A 19,702-nucleotide genomic window follows, 5' to 3' on the forward strand; every position below is an offset into this window, starting at 1 on the left:
CTAGGTTGCTAAGAGGTTGAGCAACACCTTCAGTAGGGGGGTGATGATGAGCCTCATAAATGGGTAATTATATGGGCTCATTTTACCTCCTAAACTAGTCAAATCAACCATTCTCTTAGCTTATTGTATGATTTTCTAATTATATTTATGCTTATAGAGTGAGTTGAGTTAGTTATTATGCCATGTGGTCTAACATGTATTTAATGCATATTATTGATTGATTTTGAGGTCAAAGTCAAGGATTTAATGGCCAAACCGCAACAATAACTCGAAGCAGACAGAGGAGAGGACTTATAGGAGGGAATCCCCCTCATTTATGCTCCTCACTTCGAATTCCCCTTCATTGAGCTTGAAGTACAAGCAGCCGAATCATGCACTAGAAGGCAGCTGAGAAAGTGGAAGATGATTGAGAGTTATCTTGAGCTTTGGGAGCCAAGCCTCCCTAATTTGAAGGAAGCTGTTGGTAGCTTCAGATGTATAAGTAGAGAGGCCCAGGGCCTCACTAGGGTCAGATTTTTTTGCTTATGTAAACTTTGCTCAAATTTTGAGCTTATTATTTTTGTGACAGTTTCATGTAATCTTGCTATTTTTTGATAATGAAGATGGAATCCTTTTTGAACTAGCACTAAGTTACCTCAGAGGGCTGAAGCTCTTGGGTTAGGGCCCAATCCAAGCAGCCAAGCTTCTCTTCACTTGTATTTGTATGCTTTACTTCAGTTGGTAGATTAATTTGCCGTTAGATGTAATTTTCTTATGGTTAAGAATAGGTTGCTTTTTTGATGATTTGGTAGCTTGCTTCCATTTATGCTTTCTATAGCAAGTTAAGCAATGATCAGAAAAGATTCAAAAGCAAGCAACGGTGCCTTGGCCTCTCTTCCTCCCTCTGGGACCATGATTTGAGGCAAAGACTCTCTTGTTGCCCCAAAAACACTGATTTTCCTCATTCATAGGACTTCTAGTGTTTGCATCTCTCTAGTAGATTGATAGTCCAGTTTTGCTTTGCTTTAGATCTCCTTTATCATGTTCACTTCCTGATTTGCAATAGTCCTCTTTCATTCTTTCCTTTCTTACAACATTTCCTAGCATTTCCTTCTATACATCATAGTTTAGGCCATTTTAATGCAAAACTCTGTTTTTCATAAGATGCACTCATTTCAGTTGTTGCTTGATTTCCTTGGTTGAATGTCAGTTTCTATGTAGCTGTTGGGTCCCTATAATACTAGTGATTACCCCATTACTATTGTAGTTATACCCCTTATTTATATTGATGTACCCATGTAGTGACCATATTGTTACTATTGTGCCACATAGAAGCCCACTATTGTTATTGTTGTGCCCTACAATATTATTGTTATGTAGGCTTTGATTGTATTGGGACCACTTAGACTCCTATATATAGAAAGGAGGTATTTTCATTTGTATCATCCAAGAATTGTTCATTTATGTAATGTAAAGGAGGTTGCCCCCTCGAAGAGGCTGAATGCTAAGTCGTGGATCTTTCTTTTCTATCTTTTTGTGAGCTGGTTTCATAACATTTGGTATCAGAGCTTTGGATTCTAGGGTTTCGCTGCTCCAAACAGGTCATCGTGGCATTTTCGCTATAACTTTTTTTCTGTGACGTTTCAGAAGTCGCAAAAAAAAACCCATTTGAGAAGAATTGGCGCTGAACCTTGGGTCCGAATTTCAGAATTTTTCTCGCGATATTTTCGGAGATATGATCTGAGGAAGTTGGTCTTTTTGCAGACTCCTGAATTACATTCAAAACAGGTGACCTGGGGAAAATCGTCATAACTCTCTCTCTGAGGATCGGATTGAAATTTCGTAAAAAGGTACATAAAGAGGACGGACTGTAGTTTCCTGTGGGTGAGTTTCAGATTCAAAGGTTGAAACAGTGACTCGTGGCACGTCGTACAAGTTCGCTCTACTGAACCAGTCTAAAAGCAAGTCACTGTGGGAGATTTCACATAACTCTTCCTTGGAGAATCCAATTTGGCTCAGACTTGTGGCATTGGAAAGAGGACGTAGAAGGCTACTACAGATAGCAATTTCAGAACTAGATGATCCGAAATTACAGAGATACATCAGATTCAATATCAGGCTTCTATAAAGTGAAAAAATGTGTGTAGTTTTTTTTAAATTTTTGTGTAAGCTTGGTTTAACGGAATTCAAAGGGCATAGTAAAGCATTATTATCGGTAACTGATGCCCCGAGGAAAGAAAATGCAAACACCTAGTAAGGAACCTGAAAGCTCTAGCATGACTCATGAAGAAGAGGAAGAAATGCTACATGATATATCAAAATTACAAGAACAAGTGCAACAAATGTCACGCTCACAAAAGCTAACAGAAGCTAAGATAAGTGGCGTGGAATCTAAGATAAATGGCGTGGAATCGAAGGTAAATGGCGTGGAATCTAAGATAAAGGGCATGGAAGCTAAGATGGATGGCATGGAAGCTAAGATGGATGGCATGGAAGCTAAGATTGACGCTAAATTTGATGGCATGGATGATAAGATGGATGAATTGAAGAAGTTGCTACAAGAAAGGGTCACTAATGGTGAAAAGGTAGTAAAGGAAACTCATGATGAGAACAAAAGAAATGTTAATCATGATTCCATAGACTCTAATGTTGGATCGAAGACTCACCATGTTCCAAAAATCGATGTGAGGAAGTTTGATGGCAAGGATCCCGCCACATGGATATTACAGATGGAGCAATTCTTCGATCTCAATAATGTGCAAAACACACAAAAGGTACGTATGGCAACTTTATATTTGGAACCAAATCAGTTTGTATGGTATCAATGGCTTTGTTCTCGTAAACAATTTATCACTTGGGCAATTTTTACGGAAGAATTGATAGCACATTATGAGGATACAAAAAGCAACACTTTTTTTAGCCAATTGATAATCTCAAACAAAAGGGTTCAATAATGGAGCACATTGAGGAGTTCCAAAAATTGAACATAAGGGTAAAAGATATTCCAGAGGAGCATAGGATTGATGTGTTCATAGGGTCTTTAAAGGATAATATCCAACATGATGTGCGCCTTTGGGAACCTGATTCATTAGAGAAGGCATTCAGGTTAGCAAGAAAAATGGAAAGCAAAATTATGGCAACTAGGAAGCATACCATTCACAACTATAAAGATGGAAGTGTTGTTGCCCATAGTCTTCCACAACCTACAAGGTTGACACCACAACAATTGGAAGAAAAAAGAGCAAAAGGGCTTTGTTACAATTGTGATAGCAAATACACAAAAGGTCATAAGTGTGCTGAGAAGAAATTATTCTACATAGATTGTGAAGAGGAAGAAGAAAAGGAGCAAGAAAGGTCAAAAGAAGAGGATATATTCCAGGAACAAAGCCTAGATGAAGAACAAATAAATCCGACCATATCTTGTAATGCATTGGCGGGAATTACCACTCCTCAAACCATCAAGATAGAAGGACAAATCAAGAAGAAAAAGGTAATAGTGTTGATTGATTCAGGAAGCACCCACAATTTTATTCATTGTAGGGTAGCAAAAGAATTGAATTGCTTCCTATATCCAGCACCAGAGTGTCAAGTGATGATTGCAAATGGAGGAACAATAAATTGCTCTGGAAAGTGCCATAATATCAAGCTATCCATGGGAGAATATGTATTGACTAGCCCAATGCTTTCCATTCCAATGGGAGGTGCTGATGTTGTACTAGGAGTCCAATGGCTACAATCCTTGGGTACAATAGCTTTTAATTTTCAAGAACTTTTCATGAAATTTTCTGTGGAAGGAAAGGAAGTTGAATTAAGGGGTATTGCAGGGAAACCAGGAAAGATAATCAGCTCTAATGGTATGACAAAGCTTCTAAAAAAGGAGCAAAGAGGTGTAATTGCACAATTATGTTCGCTAGATGTTTCCACATTGGAATCATCTATTTCTCCAGATCTCCAAAAAGTCCTGGACAATCATTCCAAGGTATTTGAGACTCCCAAAGGTCTCCCACCTATGCGTGATCATGATCATGCTATTCATCTGATTCCAGGAAGTGTTCCTCCAAACATCAGGCCGTACAGATATCCCTATGTCCAAAAAAGTGAAATTGAACGTATGGTTGCAGAAATGCTAGAGGCTGGTATAATTCAACCGAGTCAAAGTTCTTTCTCTGCTCCAGTAGTATTGGTGCACAAGAAGGATGGATCATGGCGCATGTGTCCGGATTATAGGGAGCTCAACAAGCTCACTATTAAAGATAAGTTCCCCATTCCTGTCATTGATGAATTACTGGATGAATTGCATGGATCAATTTACTTCACCAAGTTGGATCTTCGTTCAGGATATCATCAAATCAGAATGAAGATTGAAGACATTCCGAAAACGGCATTTAGAACTCATGAGGGTCATTATGAATTTTTGGTCATGCCTTTTGGCCTTACCAATGCACCTTCAACATTTCAAGGTTTGATGAATTCAATTTTCAAACCATTCCTTAGAAAATTTGTGTTAGTATTTTTTGATGATATACTAATCTACAGCAAGTCTTGGAAGGATCATGTTGAACATGTTGACAGGGTGCTACAACTATTGGAGGAGAAACAATTATATGCAAAAAGATCCAAATGTTTCTTTGGAGTCCAGGAGGTGGAATATTTGGGTCATATTGTATCTCATGAAGGAGTTAAGGTAGACCCTAGCAAAATTAAAGCCATTAAGGAATGGAAAATCCCCACATCCATAAAGCATCTGCGAGGATTTCTTGGGTTGACAGGGTATTATCGCAAGTTTGTTAAGAATTATGGGAGAATAGCAGCACCTCTAACAACATTATTGAAGAAAGATGCATTTTCATGGACTCCGGAAGCAACAAAGGCCTTTGAACATCTTAAAGAGGCAATGTGCCAAGCACCGGTCTTAGCTACACCGGACTTCACAAAAACCTTTATTGTGGAATGTGATGCTTCAGGAAATGGAATTGGTGCTGTTCTAATGCAAGATGAAAGACCCATTGCTTTTGAAAGTCGTCCAATCAAGGGAAAGTTTTTAAGCAAAGCTATTTATGAGAAGGAAATGTTGGCAATACTCCATGCACTTAAGAAATGGCGACCCTACCTAATGGGAAGACACTTCAAGGTAAAAACGGATCATGATAGCCTTAAATACTTTTTAGAACAAAGATTATCCTCTGAAGAGCAACAAAAGTGGGTCACAAAGATGTTGGGTTATGACTTTGAAATCATCTACAAAAAAGGGAAGCAAAATGTGGTGGCAGATGCACTCTCAAGAAAGGATGAGGATGTGGAAGCATTGTTGTGCGCCATTTCTATTATCCAACCAGATTGGATAAATGAAGCAAGGGAGGAATGGAAGAATGACGAAGAAGTGTGGGCACTTATTCGAAAGCTACAACAAGATTCCAGTACGTCTGATACATTTAGCTGGAAAAATGATTCGTTATGGTACAAAGATCGCTTATACCTCTGTAAGAATTCCCAGCTAAAACAAAAGATTCTTATGGAATTGCACACTTCTCCCTTAGGAGGGCACTCAGGATTTTTAAAAACTTACCACAGGGTTAAGAAGGAATTTTTTTGGGATGGCCTTAAATCAGATATTCAAAAGTTTGTGGCAGAATGTTTGGTTTGCCAGCAAAATAAAGTTGAAACAATTAAGACACCGGGTCTATTACAACCTTTATCCATTCCAAGCCAACGTTGGGAGGAGGTTTCAATGGATTTTATCACAGGTTTACCCAAGTCTGAGGGAAAGAGTGTCATCATGGTGGTAGTTGACAGACTTACCAAGTATGCACACTTTTGTGCATTATCACATCCATTTAAAGCCAGTACAGTTTCTACTGCATTTATGGAAACAATTCAAAAGCTACATGGAAACCCAAAGATTATTGTAAGTGACAGAGATCCCATTTTCACTGGAAATTTTTGGACAGAATTATTTTCTTGTCTTGGTACTCAGTTAGCTCATAGCTCATCTTATCATCCTCAATCTGATGGGCAAACTGAGATAGTAAACAAATGTTTGGAAGGATATCTTCGTTGCTTTGTATCTGATAAACAGACACAATGGGTCAAATGGTTGCCTCTGGCTGAATGGTGGTATAACACTTCCTTTCATACAGCAACAAAAATGACCCCATTTATGGCACTTTATGGGTATCAACCACCATCCATCACATCATATTTAAGAGAAAATTCTAAGGTTCAGGCAGTGGAACATCACATCGAACATCAACAACAAGTCCTCCAACTCTTAAAGGATAACCTTGTGTTGGCACAGAATAGAATGAAACAACAGGCAGATCAACATCGCAGTGAAAGAAGTTTTGATGTAGGTGATTGGGTATTCCTACGGCTACAACCATATAAGCAAATGTCCCTCAAGCAAGCTAAGAAGGATAATAAATTATCACCAAAGTATTATGGTCCGTACAAGGTGTTGCAAAAGATTGGTACTATGGCATACAAATTGGAGCTTCCTGCAGCTTCTCGATTGCACCCAGTTTTCCATGTTTCATGTTTAAAGAAGGTTATAGGCGACAAGCTCCCAGTTCAAACAATATTGCCAGAACTTGACGAAGAAGGAAAAATTATATTGGAACCGGAAGCAGTTACAGAAACAAGAACTCGACAGCTACGAAATCGATCAATTTCAGAGTATCTTATCAAGTGGAAGAACTTATCCGCTGAAGATTCCACATGGGAGGATGAGAATTTTATGCAGAAGTATCCAGAACTGCTCAAGCGTTGAGGACAACACTTTTTTGAAGGAGAGGGGCATGTTGGGTCCCTATAATACTAGTGATTACCCCATTACTATTGTAGTTATACCCCTTATTTATATTGATGTACCCATGTAGTGCCCATATTGTTACTATTGTGCCACATAGAAGCCCACTATTGTTATTGTTGTGCCCTACAATATTATTGTTATGTAGGCTTTGATTGTATTGGGACCACTTAGACTCCTATATATAGAAAGGAGGTATTTTCATTTGTATCATCCAAGAATTGTTCATTTATGTAATGTAAAGGAGGTTGCCCCCTCGAAGAGGCTGAATTCTAAGTCGTGGATCTTTCTTTTCTATCTTTTTGTGAGCTGGTTTCATAACAGTAGCAGATCTCTTCCAGAAGTAGGCCAGCTTACCAGAAATCACACCCTTCATCTGATCCATGCCCTACAGGTCCCCCAAACCTCACCTCAATTCTGCCCTAGTTTCCTACACTTTTCATAGAACTTTTTCCTCTCTCCTTGAGCAAACCCAATCATCTCTCTCTCTCCTGGTGGTTCATGGTAGACCTTAAGTGCCCTAACACCTCATACCAACCTTCATCCACATTTTCCACCCACTCTCACACCCTCAAAACAACAGAAATTTCTCTCGGCCTCCTCCTGTAGGCCTCCTGTAGTTTCCCTGTTTTCCTCTTGTAGTTTTCCTGTGTCCTCCTATAGTTTTTCCTGTAGGCTATATTTTGAAGGCCGAGAGTGGGAAAAGCCTCTAGAATGCCACCTAAGACCTCCTAGAACCCATCCACACCATCCTACATCCTCCCAAGCTCCAAAACCGCCCTCTAACGCCACCTATTCGCTGCCACACTCACACACAATAAATTAGATGCGTGTCAAATTCACATAAAAATCCAAAAATATGTTTTTTGCTTATTTACTTCTAGAAATAGCATGGTTAGATGTTGTTTACTTTCTTGAGTAGGTAATAGCATTTCTTTCATGGTTTTCATAGTGTTTTTGGCAAAAGTAGAATTAGCTTGTTAATTAGGGTTTACTAGGTTTTGCTTTACATTCCAGTCTTTTTCCTTTCTGCAGTTAGAGTAGCATCTGTAGAGAAATATTTCTTTCCTTCATCACTTAGAGCTTCTTCTGAAGTCTATAGAAGTTGGCTTGAGCTCCTAGTGATCTTGTGCCAGCTGACCAAGTGACAACTTGCAGTGAGCATTAGTACTTGTGCATACAACACCGACGCTTCCAAGTTTGTTATGAACTACCGGGTTGATAAAAGTAAAGTTGGCAGCCCAGGAGTTGCAGCATTCTTGCTGCAATACTGGTGCTCACCAGACATGTGGTGGATTCTTTGCATACCTTGTAGCTCAAAGGTTTGTGATGCTATGTCACTTAATTGTGTGGTTAGCGGAACATTGACTTGTTTATGTAACATAGTCATACACCCTATTAACTTAGTTTGTATACCATTGTCTAAAAAGAGCCCAATTTTTTTCTACAACCAACAATATTTATCTTTTCCCTCAAGTATGTAAAGTCAAATATTTTATTTATTAACCTCCAATAAATTTAGTTCATAACTAAGCTATTGAACCTATTGATTTTTTTTAGCCTATGTGGCTTCTATGTTGATTTCACTAAGCAACATCATTTTCTATATTTTGTGCTTGTTGGAGTGAAGAAGGGTAAGGAAGGCTCACTCTAGCAACATATCATTAGGTATTATGTGCACAAAAGTGAGAAGTTATCCCTAATAAGGAAGGTTATCCCAAGTGATCATTTTGATTCTTAGTATTACTCATTATATTGATTTGAATGGACTTCAGTTGATTATACACAATGTTATGATTATGACGTGAGTTGTCAATATGACAATTAATAAATTCATGAACAAATTTTTGTGCATTTTGTAGGCAATAAATAAACTCCAAATTTCATTAACAAATATGTCTACCATTTGGGATAAACAGTCTTGCAAGTTGAAGAATATTAAGAAAAGAAGAAGGAAGATAAGAGAAGGAGGAAAAATGGAGAGGGGGAAGAGGAGTTCGAGCAAGAAGAGGAGGGAAGGTGTGGTGAGGTGGTGGAAGAATAAGAGAAGCTTTTTGAGGGTGGTAGGGAAGGGAAGGGGAGGGGAGGGGAGGAAAAGAAAGTCGGGAAGGGGAAGAAGAAGAGGAAGATGGAGGAAAAAAATTAGAAACAAGAGAGGAAGAGGAGGATGTAGGGGAGAAGGGGGGGGGGGATAGGAAGGGTAAGATAGACAATGTGCAAACTAAAATGAAGAAGCAAAAATAAAGGGAGAGGGAGTGTAATAGGAAGAATAGGAATACAAACCTTAAACTCTTGTTTAATTTGTAATATAATTTCTTAAATCCCATGGAAAAATGCATCCCATATATTCAATTCAAAATATAAACCCTCTTGTTGATTCCGAATCCCAAATTTGAAATGAATTCTGTAAATTTTTAAAATGGGGAAATGAGAAACAATTATACCATTTATTATGATGCAAATCCAATATATCTAATTAAAGGCCCTCAAATCTCCCATAGATGCTCTCATTGAATGCATCACAAACCCATCCCATATCCAACAAGTTTTCCCCTATAATATCAAGAGAAAACCAAATGAAAGGAACCTTGGGTTTTCACTCTATTTATAAAATGTAGAGGCAATATGGTACAAAAATTATTTTTTGTGTTGCTCCTTTTCACATTGATGGTTTTTTGTGTTTCTTACTTACATTATGATACAAATGTGACACAATATTGATTGTGACACAATTGAGATCCACACTAAAGAAGATGTGTCTTTAATAGCCTTGACATGACTCTCTAACACAGTTGTGGATTTAGAGCCTTTTATTATAGTGTTGTCAATAAAAGTATCCACATAATTTTAAAAATCACAATGATTCATCTTCCTACGACTATGTATCTTCCTCCCCCCACCATTCTTGTAAAATATTGTGCCATAAGGATCCATACGAATAGATAAGACGTGAAACATTTCTTCCCTTAACTAGGCTATTTATATCGGCCATGATATTGTGAATGAATTGCCTAAGTTGTTATTTAGTCACTTCATATTTTTTATGTGTTATATATCATATTTGTTAATGAAATTTAAAGTTTATTTGTTCTCTACAAACTGTGTCATAATTTGTTCATGAATTTATTGATTGGAATATTAACAAGTCATGCCATAAACATAACATAGTGTATAATCAATTGAAATCTATTTGTAGTTTTGCATTCCTAACATCACTTTCCATTTGAATCAATGTAATGAGCAAGAATACGAATCAAAATGAGCAGTTGGGATAACCTTCCTTATTGGGGTTAACCTCTCACTTTTGTGCACATAATACCCAATGATATGTTGCTAGAGTGAACTCCCCTTACCTTCCTTCACTCCAACAAGGACCAAATATAGAAAAAGAATGTTGCTTTGTGAACTCAACCTAGAAGTATAATCCAAAAAAATTTCATTATGTTCAATATATTAGTTGTGAACTGGATTTATTGAAGATTCATAACTAAGTTATTTGAATTTACATACTTGTGGGAAACGATAAATATTGTTGGTTGTAACAAAAATTTGGACTCTTTTTACCACAATGGTGTATGAACTAAGTTAGTAGGGTGTGTGGCAATTTTGCATCACTAAGTCAATGTCTTGCTAACAACACAATTAAGTTTGACATAACTCCACAAACCTTTGAATTTCAATGTATGGCAAAGAAACCACCACATGTCAACTAAGATGATACAACTCCATAACAAACTAGGGCCATAGTAGTGGTTATATCCCCATCAATAAGAATTTGGAAATGTCATGGAAAACATTTTGTTAAGTGAATGGTCATTTGACTTATATGACTGAATTTTGAGAACAACTATTAAGAATGAAGACAAGTGTTTGAGAAATTGGGTCTCTTGTTGATGTTGGCACCCCATGCTAATGATTGTTCTCATTTTAGATAACAAATAAATGTGAAATTGCCTACCTACCATGTTACTACCTATTGAATCTGGGTGTATGTTAAAGCAATATAATGAAAGACATGTTTATATTAGAAATAAATTCTATAACTCTTGTTTTACGATCTCAAAATTTGCAAAACTAACATAAACTCTACCTATATCCATATATATGTTCAAAATAATTCCTATAATATTGGAAAATGTCATGGCTCCATGCTCTATACATCAAATCAAGGTTGGATACAAAGTTCTACATAGTGGATATTGTTTACCCAAAATGGGGGTTGATAGTGTTTTCCCAACACAAATTACTTTATGCACAAGCTCTAAGGTCCTCTGTGATTGTGATGATGACAATGTGGGTATTGCAAAAAATAATGGTGCCTCTTGCAATCAATGTGCCAAGAGTAGGCTTCATTGATACAATTTGTAGGTAACCATGCTAATTTAGACAATATTGATTCAATTTTTTTTTTGGTAGCCATTGTAGCCAAACCCGACTCATATTTTGATGGATTTTAAATTACTCTAGTTGCTATCCTAAGAAGGTATGAATAATTCAATGTTGTGATTTTATTTAGTTGGTTCTCTTTGAGTTACTCATTTTAATGGCGGTTCTGCTAATACTCTTAAGCTAGCAGTGATCTCTTAACAACAAACATTTCTTTTGCCTGACAATATGATCGTTTTTTTGCAAACAAACAACGCCATATGGTGGAGGATCTTTAGAAGCCACTTTGTCCACCCTGTGATATTTTCACACTAATTTCCTATAGCATTTGTGATGATCAAGGAAAAAAATCTATATTGCAACTCAATGCCTTGATTTGTTCACCTTTTTTCTCACATTGTGTCAATAAATTAGGCCACACACATAAATGTTTTTAAATATGATTTTAATGAATTCCAACCATAAACATATGCATTTTTATTATACTATTTAAAATTTAATTGTGGGTTAGTGGAAAATCACTTTGAGCTCCTACACATTGATAGGTGTGCATATGCATTTCCCTAACACAATATCTAATATATTCTAGGAAGACCCCAACTCTAGTGATTGTATTACAATTGGATGTTTTGCTTGGCGAAGTGGCTAGTATTCAAAACATCTTATTTATTTTTCCATAACACTTTGAGAGCTATGATTTGGTTAAGAATGCAACAAAGACACTGTTTAACACCTCTTCACATGGGGAAAATGGAGAAGAGAAGTGTATGGCCTTGCCTAATAAAAAGAGGATACATCGAGTTGCTCGACGATTGAGAGAGGTGGGAATCCTCAAAGTGCTTGTAAACATGTCAACAATGGGATATTTCACTAGGACTAACTTGTACAAGCTAGTGAAAATATGTCAACTATATCATTCTAGTTTAAGATTAGGCCAACCCTCCTTGATATGAAATCATCATGAGCAAATGTGAATGTTGCCATTGCTAGTCAATATGAGCAAACATGAAGACTATAAGAGATTCATAGACGAGGCTAGCGATCTTTATGGTTATTGTAAGAGTGCTTTCTAAATTTCAAAATCTTGTTGCAATCCTCTATGTATATACTATGTTGATCTAATATAAATTCTTCAAATTAATGCAATAATTGGAGAAACCTATGCAATAGTGTTAATTATGCCTTTCTAATGGCTAACATATCCGTAGATATTTCTTGGTTGTAAAAAGAACACAGGAGGATATATGGAGTCAATTCACATAAAGACTTAGACCATCGACTATCATATTTGAATGAAAGTGGGGACTAGTTGGTTTGGGCTTAAAGGCCAAACATTGTAATAGATTTGGTAAACTTGGATATAAATAAAGCTTCTAACAACTGATCACAAAAAGGACCCTCCTTGTAGGTGGAGAGGTCTATGGAATATTAAAGCCACCAAATACAAAATAATTTCATTTATATGGTAGTTCACAACAAAATACTCACTAGGGACAATTTATAGCTCGTAGGACAATCAAGACCAAACATATGCATCTCGCTTGTGGAACAAATAAAATAAGGAAGACAATTTGTGAAGGCAGTGTTAGAGCTATGTTAGGAGTACCACTAGCATCACTAGTTGTTTCATCCCCATATCAACACCTAACCTTTGAAGAATCAAATATGTAGCCAACAACAATGGAAGTAGAGCTAATAATGCACCTGCAAGGACCAAAGGCAAGAACATGCATAGTAACAAAGAAGGTAAGAGAAAAGGCAAGAATATGAGCAATAGTGAAGAAGTTAAGAGCAGAGGTAGTTTCCAATCTCTTTTCATTATATTCAGCTTGCAACAAGAGACCTTTAGCAATTGGACCTTAGGATGTCACTCAAATTCATGTGCAAGTGAAGGTCGCTAGTAGATTTGATCAAGCCTTGTGCAAGTTGATGGGTATTATAAGTCAATGGATATTATGAGAATCAATTATTTAGATGGTGGTTGAGGATGGGAATGTTTTAAGCGGTGAAGGTGGTTTAAGCAAGGTGAATGTTAAAGGAGATAATTTATGTTAGATGTCAAATTTTAGAGTAGTTAATTGACATTGTTGAACTTGGATGCATTATAGTCTTAACATATAATAACGATAATTATTTTATCTAATCTAATTTGTAATTTTCTGTAATAAGGAAAATCTGTAGACCTGCCACTTATTATCTAGGAGACCTGGGATTGAGTTAGTGGGACTGCCACTATACTCCTAAGCCTAGTTCAACCACCCACAAGCCTCGCTAGATAGGTAAATTAAGTTTCAAAACTAGGTGGGGCCCCTATATTGTTTGGCAAACACCTTTTAATGTTGTTTGACCTAGCCCAATGGACTTTACCTAATATAAGGTTACAACCTAGTTAAATATCAAATTTATGTATGTGACCTATTTATTTCACTAGTGCGTGTGTGTGTATCAATAGGTTGAGTTCTTGTTGTTAAGTACCTTGCCAACTGGGAGGTCATAGGGTCAAATCTCCTCGACGCCCTTGGGGTTAGGCTCAAACAGATAAGCTGACGGATAGATCCCTTTGGGTGGATTTGCCCGGATTATTACTCATTGATGCAGTGGTCACTCAGTGACTGTGAACCACAGTTGAAATATATATATATATATATAGACACACACACTTACTCTTCAACCTCTAAATTTAAACCCTACTCTCTCTCTCTCTCTCTCTATATATATATATATATATATATCTCTCTCTCTCTCTCTCTCTCTCTCTCTATATATATATATATATATATATATATATATATATATACTCTTCGACCTCTAAATTTAAACCCATAATTTTAGAAACTTTAATGTTTTTAAGATTTCCCATACATGAAACTTGGATAGAATAACAACATACATTAGTCAAAACATGTGTATTTTTATATGTTTTCATCTCTTTTTTTTTTCTCGGTAAAACTAGCTAGTCTATTATATTATATTTACAAGTAAACTTTACATGCAGAGAGACAGGCCGTCCAGGGCCAACTGTGGCACCTTGGATAGCTTAGCTTGACACAAAATGCTCCCTCGCAGGGGCAACACCTCCAGAACATACCAAAACACTTCCAGAACATACCAAAACATAAGACAGTAATGACACGGCTATACCAGAACATAAAACAGTATTGAGCTCAGACAGTAGCGATACGGCCCACGCAGGGGCTTCCAACAAAAAACTCATGGTAAACCTTGCCCAGACGCATGACCGCCATACACATGACATGATTAAGAACTGAAAATATACATACACAGTAACGTAGCATAATCCAAATACCCGCCGAGACCTTTGACTTAGACCATAGCCGAGAGAGAGAAGAGAAAGCCAGAGAGTGCCTCTGGGGATTAATCTTCAGGCTCTTCCTCAATGATGTAGCTCCAGCCTTGGCCTTCAGGGATGCCTGCCCACATTGCCATAGGATCCTTTGCAGTGGCCAGAGGTTCCTGCTCTGGAGGTTGGGGAGGGGCTTGCTTGGGCTCTTTCCCAGAAGTTCCTTCTTCAATTGGTGGCTGCAGCACTGGACTTTCCTCACGATTGCCTTCTGGAAGTAGCTCATCCGAAACTGGTAGCTTTCCATCTTCATTCTCCTCAGGAACCTTAGTAAAGAGAACTGAGATATGTGCACTGATGCCTGCATTATCCTTCGAGCTGCCCAAGGTGAAAACGACTGAGCCGAATGCTGGAAGCACGGGCTCTCCTCCACTGGAGCTGCCGACCTCCATGAACTGACTGGCCTGAATTGGGGTGGCTCTCGCCCTCCTGTGGCAGTAGCAGCAGCAGCAGTGATGGTGCACATCTGCTGCAGGGGGGCGTGAAGATGCACCTCGCCCCGGTCCCCTTCTGCTCGGTTGTCTTTCCCGCAATCGTGCCATAGACTCCACGTCTCCTTCAACTTGTTCCAGGACCGAGCTCGTGGGCTTGAAGTCCCCGCTGTGACTGCCAAAGGATTGCAGTACCCGGATTGATGCAGGGCAGAACTCAACTGCCCAAAGACCACGCACAGGAATAACAAACACGGAGCGGACTTTGCCCGAGTGAGTGTCTTCACTTTTCGCCTCAAATTCACTCCAATTGCTCTTGGAGCTCTGTTCCCACCTGAGGCATTCACCAGAGTCGCAATGACGGATTGCAGTGGCTGAGTTTTGAGGGAGGAGAGCGCCCACCCGTCCAGAATCCTTCCAAGCCTGCACCAACCAGGCCTTACCATGCAAATGAGCCTGCAGTGATCCGCCTTCCCTGTGAAATCTCGCAACATTCCCTCGATAAGAGCCCTCCATAACTGCTTCCTGCATCCACATCGCTTCACCCTGCGTAGCATTGAATGCCAAGAGCTCGGGCGGCTGAACATTAAACCTCGGCGGCAGTGAACCATTACTATGCATCGTTAGCACGGGGCGGCACATGTTGGGCATGTGGCTCGTCCCTGTCTGACTTGCCATCACCCGCATCCGGGGATATGTTTTCATCTTTTAAGGACAAAAGATTATAGATTTATTTTTGTTAGATTTGAGACTTTTGTGATCCATATTGTAGATAAAGATCTTTCAGATTAATCACATCATTAGGATTTGGTCGACATTTCGAACCAACCAATGTGGTTCATCCTCATGACAAGGTGAAAATCATACAATCTTCATGAATAAGTAGTAAGGATGCATCATAGCCCAGGGTTGACTGCTGAAAACTAGCCATTGAAAAACTAGCTGTTGAAAAACTAGTCATTGGAAACTAGTCAACAATTAAATAATTTTATTTTAAAATAATATTTTAAATTATAAATTATTTAATGTTTTAGTTATAAACTAATTAATGTTCTAAATTTAGTTATAAAATAGATAATAGAAGTACTCTTATTGTTAAGAAAATTAACAAGGGTGGTTAAAAATAATTGTTGTTCATTAATCATAGAGTTATAAGGGGGGCGAGAATAGGTTTATTAAATAATTAGGATATAAGGTTATGATATATAGTTCTAATATAACAAATGAGGTAAAGAAAGGTTTCAAAAATAAATTAAAAGGGAAAGGAAATAATAAATATCATAAATTTAGTTACAAATTAGCATATACAAATAAATTAATAAGAGGTTAAGAGTAAGCTATAAAACTCAATAAAAGCGATGCAGGGGGTTTATAAATACTATTAAAAATAAGGTATAGACCTAAATATTATATATTATAAAGTAAAGAGAGGTTAAATATCATTGGAGTACTTAGGATTTTAATAATAGATTTTAGTTAAGTTAAAAATAGGGTCGAAAAATGAATAAGGATATATGCTATAAAAATATAGAGAGGAGGGGAATTACATCAAATAAAGAACTTGGGAGCTAGATAATTTATTATAATTAAGTTACAAATAATATGATAAAAAAAAGGCGAGGGTTGGAATCCAACTTCTACTCAATTGCCAACCATCATCTCTGTTGAGATTCCTAGCATTCCTAGTCGTTGAGATTTATTTTTATCATGATAAATCATTTTTTGGTATGTGTAAAATTATTTTAGAAGTTATGTTGATGAACATTGAATTTTTTTTCAATGCATCATTTTTTATCATCAACGTTATGAAATTTTAACTTATATTAATCCAATATAAATATTTGCTTTAACATGGGAAGAGAGGCTTGATTTTTTTTGTGGATTAAGTAAAAGCACAAAATTTATTAATTAGTTATGAGGAAAATATAAGTTATTTAATTTTTTTTTTCAAGAAAAACTTTGTGAGGAAATCCAAGGGATGTTCCCTATATTCATGGATGACATCTCCCATAAATTTGTAGGTATAAATTAGTACCCTCTAAATGATGGTGATTCAAATCGAGCATCCTTTGACATGAAACGAACCAAATATTTAAAAATAGTGGTGACAATTGGTTGAGCTAACCCCTTGAACCAAATTATTCAACTTAGTTATAATACATGTTATAAATTATATCTTATAACATTTAGGTATGAAGCTCTTTACCTAGTAAGAACAATATCACCCTCCCTAGCCTCATTGAAAAAATAATTGAAAATCTCATTACATCGATGACTCTAATGGGATTTATAACTATTGCCTTTTGCCTTTCCATTGATAGGGGAAATTATGAGTGGTCGTTGTACTTTTGAAGGTGCATTAAAAAAAATATTGAATATGAGATGATAGTGACAAAATAAAACAACTAAGAAAGTTGTACTTTGCATCATTACGTTGGAGGTTGAATCAATTTATGATTTTTTTTTTGGATGAAAACTAGAGGACCTTTCTATTAGCAAAATCTACATTATGGAGATGTAGGTGAAGTACATAGATCTTAGGATTTGCCAAAAGGAACTAGTTCATGATTGTGGCTTCTATACAAATTCTTAAAAGTATACATGAAAGGAAGTACATATTATCCACCAAAAACTAACTTCATAATCCCTATAAAAGATGCTTAATATGAGAATGGTAAAATATTGCATAAGAAAACACCTGGGAGAGGTTGAAAGCCATTAATTTGATTTGATAGGAGGCGAATTCCTCAGGGATGGAGTGTTCAAATTCAGAATTAAAGGATTGACTATGTTTGTGGATGTTTCTTTTGAAAGTGTTGAAGAAGAATTACAATGCACACTAACCAATTGCTGGTCTCACATGTCTTCTTACTATAATTGTAGGGCTCTACATACATCCTAAATCTATTGGATAACTTGGTGGTGTTAAGCTACAATTTCTGATGATGTTTCAACCTGTGTTGACAAACTAGATAATCGAACTTGAGGATGATGGAGCATGCAATGAAGCTTGAGGATGATGGAGCATGCAATGAAGCTCTTCAATTTCCATTGAAAACAGTTAGAGGGCACAACTAGGTCAAAAGGGACTTGAGATTGGGTGCACGGGGAGGGTGACATAGACCAAGGAAGAGCTAAATACAAATGCAACATGAGATGTTAGGCAACGTCTCTAAATCAATCAGAGCTATAATTTCCAATCCCATCACTAGAGGAGCCCTTGCCTTGCAATGATGGAGAAGACGAGCTAGAGAATCCCACCTCGATACAATGTGGGAGAGGTATGTTACAAGAGTTGGGACGATGGTATTTAATATCAAGAGGTGATAGTTGAGTGACAAATAACATGGGAGATGAGGTACCATTGATTAAATGGAGGGGGGACCTTCCTCGAATTGTGATGGTAGAACTATGAATGTTGACAAAAAGGTCCCCCATTTTTCCTTGGAAAACTAGGTTAGTTTGGTGATCAACGAGGGATTTATTAATATGAAGAACATGGAAGAAAGAGACTAGGGGGAACTGGGAGAGGAGTGAGTTTATAAGATATAAATTTGAGCATATTTTTGCCTTAGAGGGGAGAGTGCCTATTGGAAGATGTCTAATTATATTTTTGGAATCTCTCACTACAATGAGCTTAGGGATATCTTGAGTAGAAATGGGATCTAGTCCTATGTACAAGGCATATGATCAACTTGTTTTTTGGATGTCGGTCCTAGATTCCATGAGAAAGATAGATCAATATTTCCTTTTCTATCAAGAAGCATCCCACTCGCACTTGCTACCCTCACGATTATACAAATTTTGATTGAATTAGTTTTGTGCAATCACTAAAAGTTGCGATGAGGACAATCATGTGGTAGCTTGTCTTTGGGATAACACTATAGGTAGTCCATTATTGACTCATATTGCATGGGGTGAACTTTGCTTTTCAGTAAGTTTTTTTTTTCTTTTCTTTCAAAGTACGACCTTTAAAACAATGCTATTGACTTGAAGAGGTTAACAATACAAGTACTTAATTTGTAAGAGTGAAAGAATCATTTAAAAGCAATTGATTAATATAAAACACTTCATTTAATTAAACCATTACAACGTAAAATATTATTTCATCAAAGTTGTTCAATTTTTTATTTTGTTATTAAATAAATGTAGTAAAACTTTTACTTTTAATAATAAATAAATAATAATAATTATTAACAATTTAAAGAACTCAATAAAATATTAACTGATTACCTATAATTTCTCAATGTGTAATTTTTTATCATCAATATTATGAAATTTTAAATTATAGTAATCTAATATAACTAGTTGCCTAAACATGGGACAAGACGTTTAATTTTATTTATTTATTTTATTTTTTTGTGTGGGTTGAGTAAAAACATAGAGTTTATTAATTGGTTATGAGGAAATTATAAGTTATAGAAGAGGATTCAAATCGAGCACCCTTTGACATGAAACTAACTAAATACTTAAGAATAGCGGTGACAATCGATTGAGCTAACCCCTTGGACCAAATTATTTAACTTAGTTATAATACAAGTTAGAAATTATATTTTAGAACATTTAGGTATGAAGCTCTTTACCTAGTAAGAACAATATCACCCTCCTTGGCCACATTGAATAAATAACTGAAAAGTTCATTACATAGATTACTCTAATGGGCTTTATAACTATTACCCATTTGCATTTCCATTGATAGGGGAAATATGAGTGGTTGTTGTACTTCCATTGGCGCATTAA

The sequence above is a fragment of the Pinus tabuliformis genome, chromosome 9 (genome assembly GCF_031772625.1).
Source record: "Pinus tabuliformis cultivar Carrire ecotype Pingquan chromosome 9, CPIR1, whole genome shotgun sequence".
In the NCBI taxonomy this organism is placed as follows: domain Eukaryota; kingdom Viridiplantae; phylum Streptophyta; class Pinopsida; order Pinales; family Pinaceae; genus Pinus; species Pinus tabuliformis.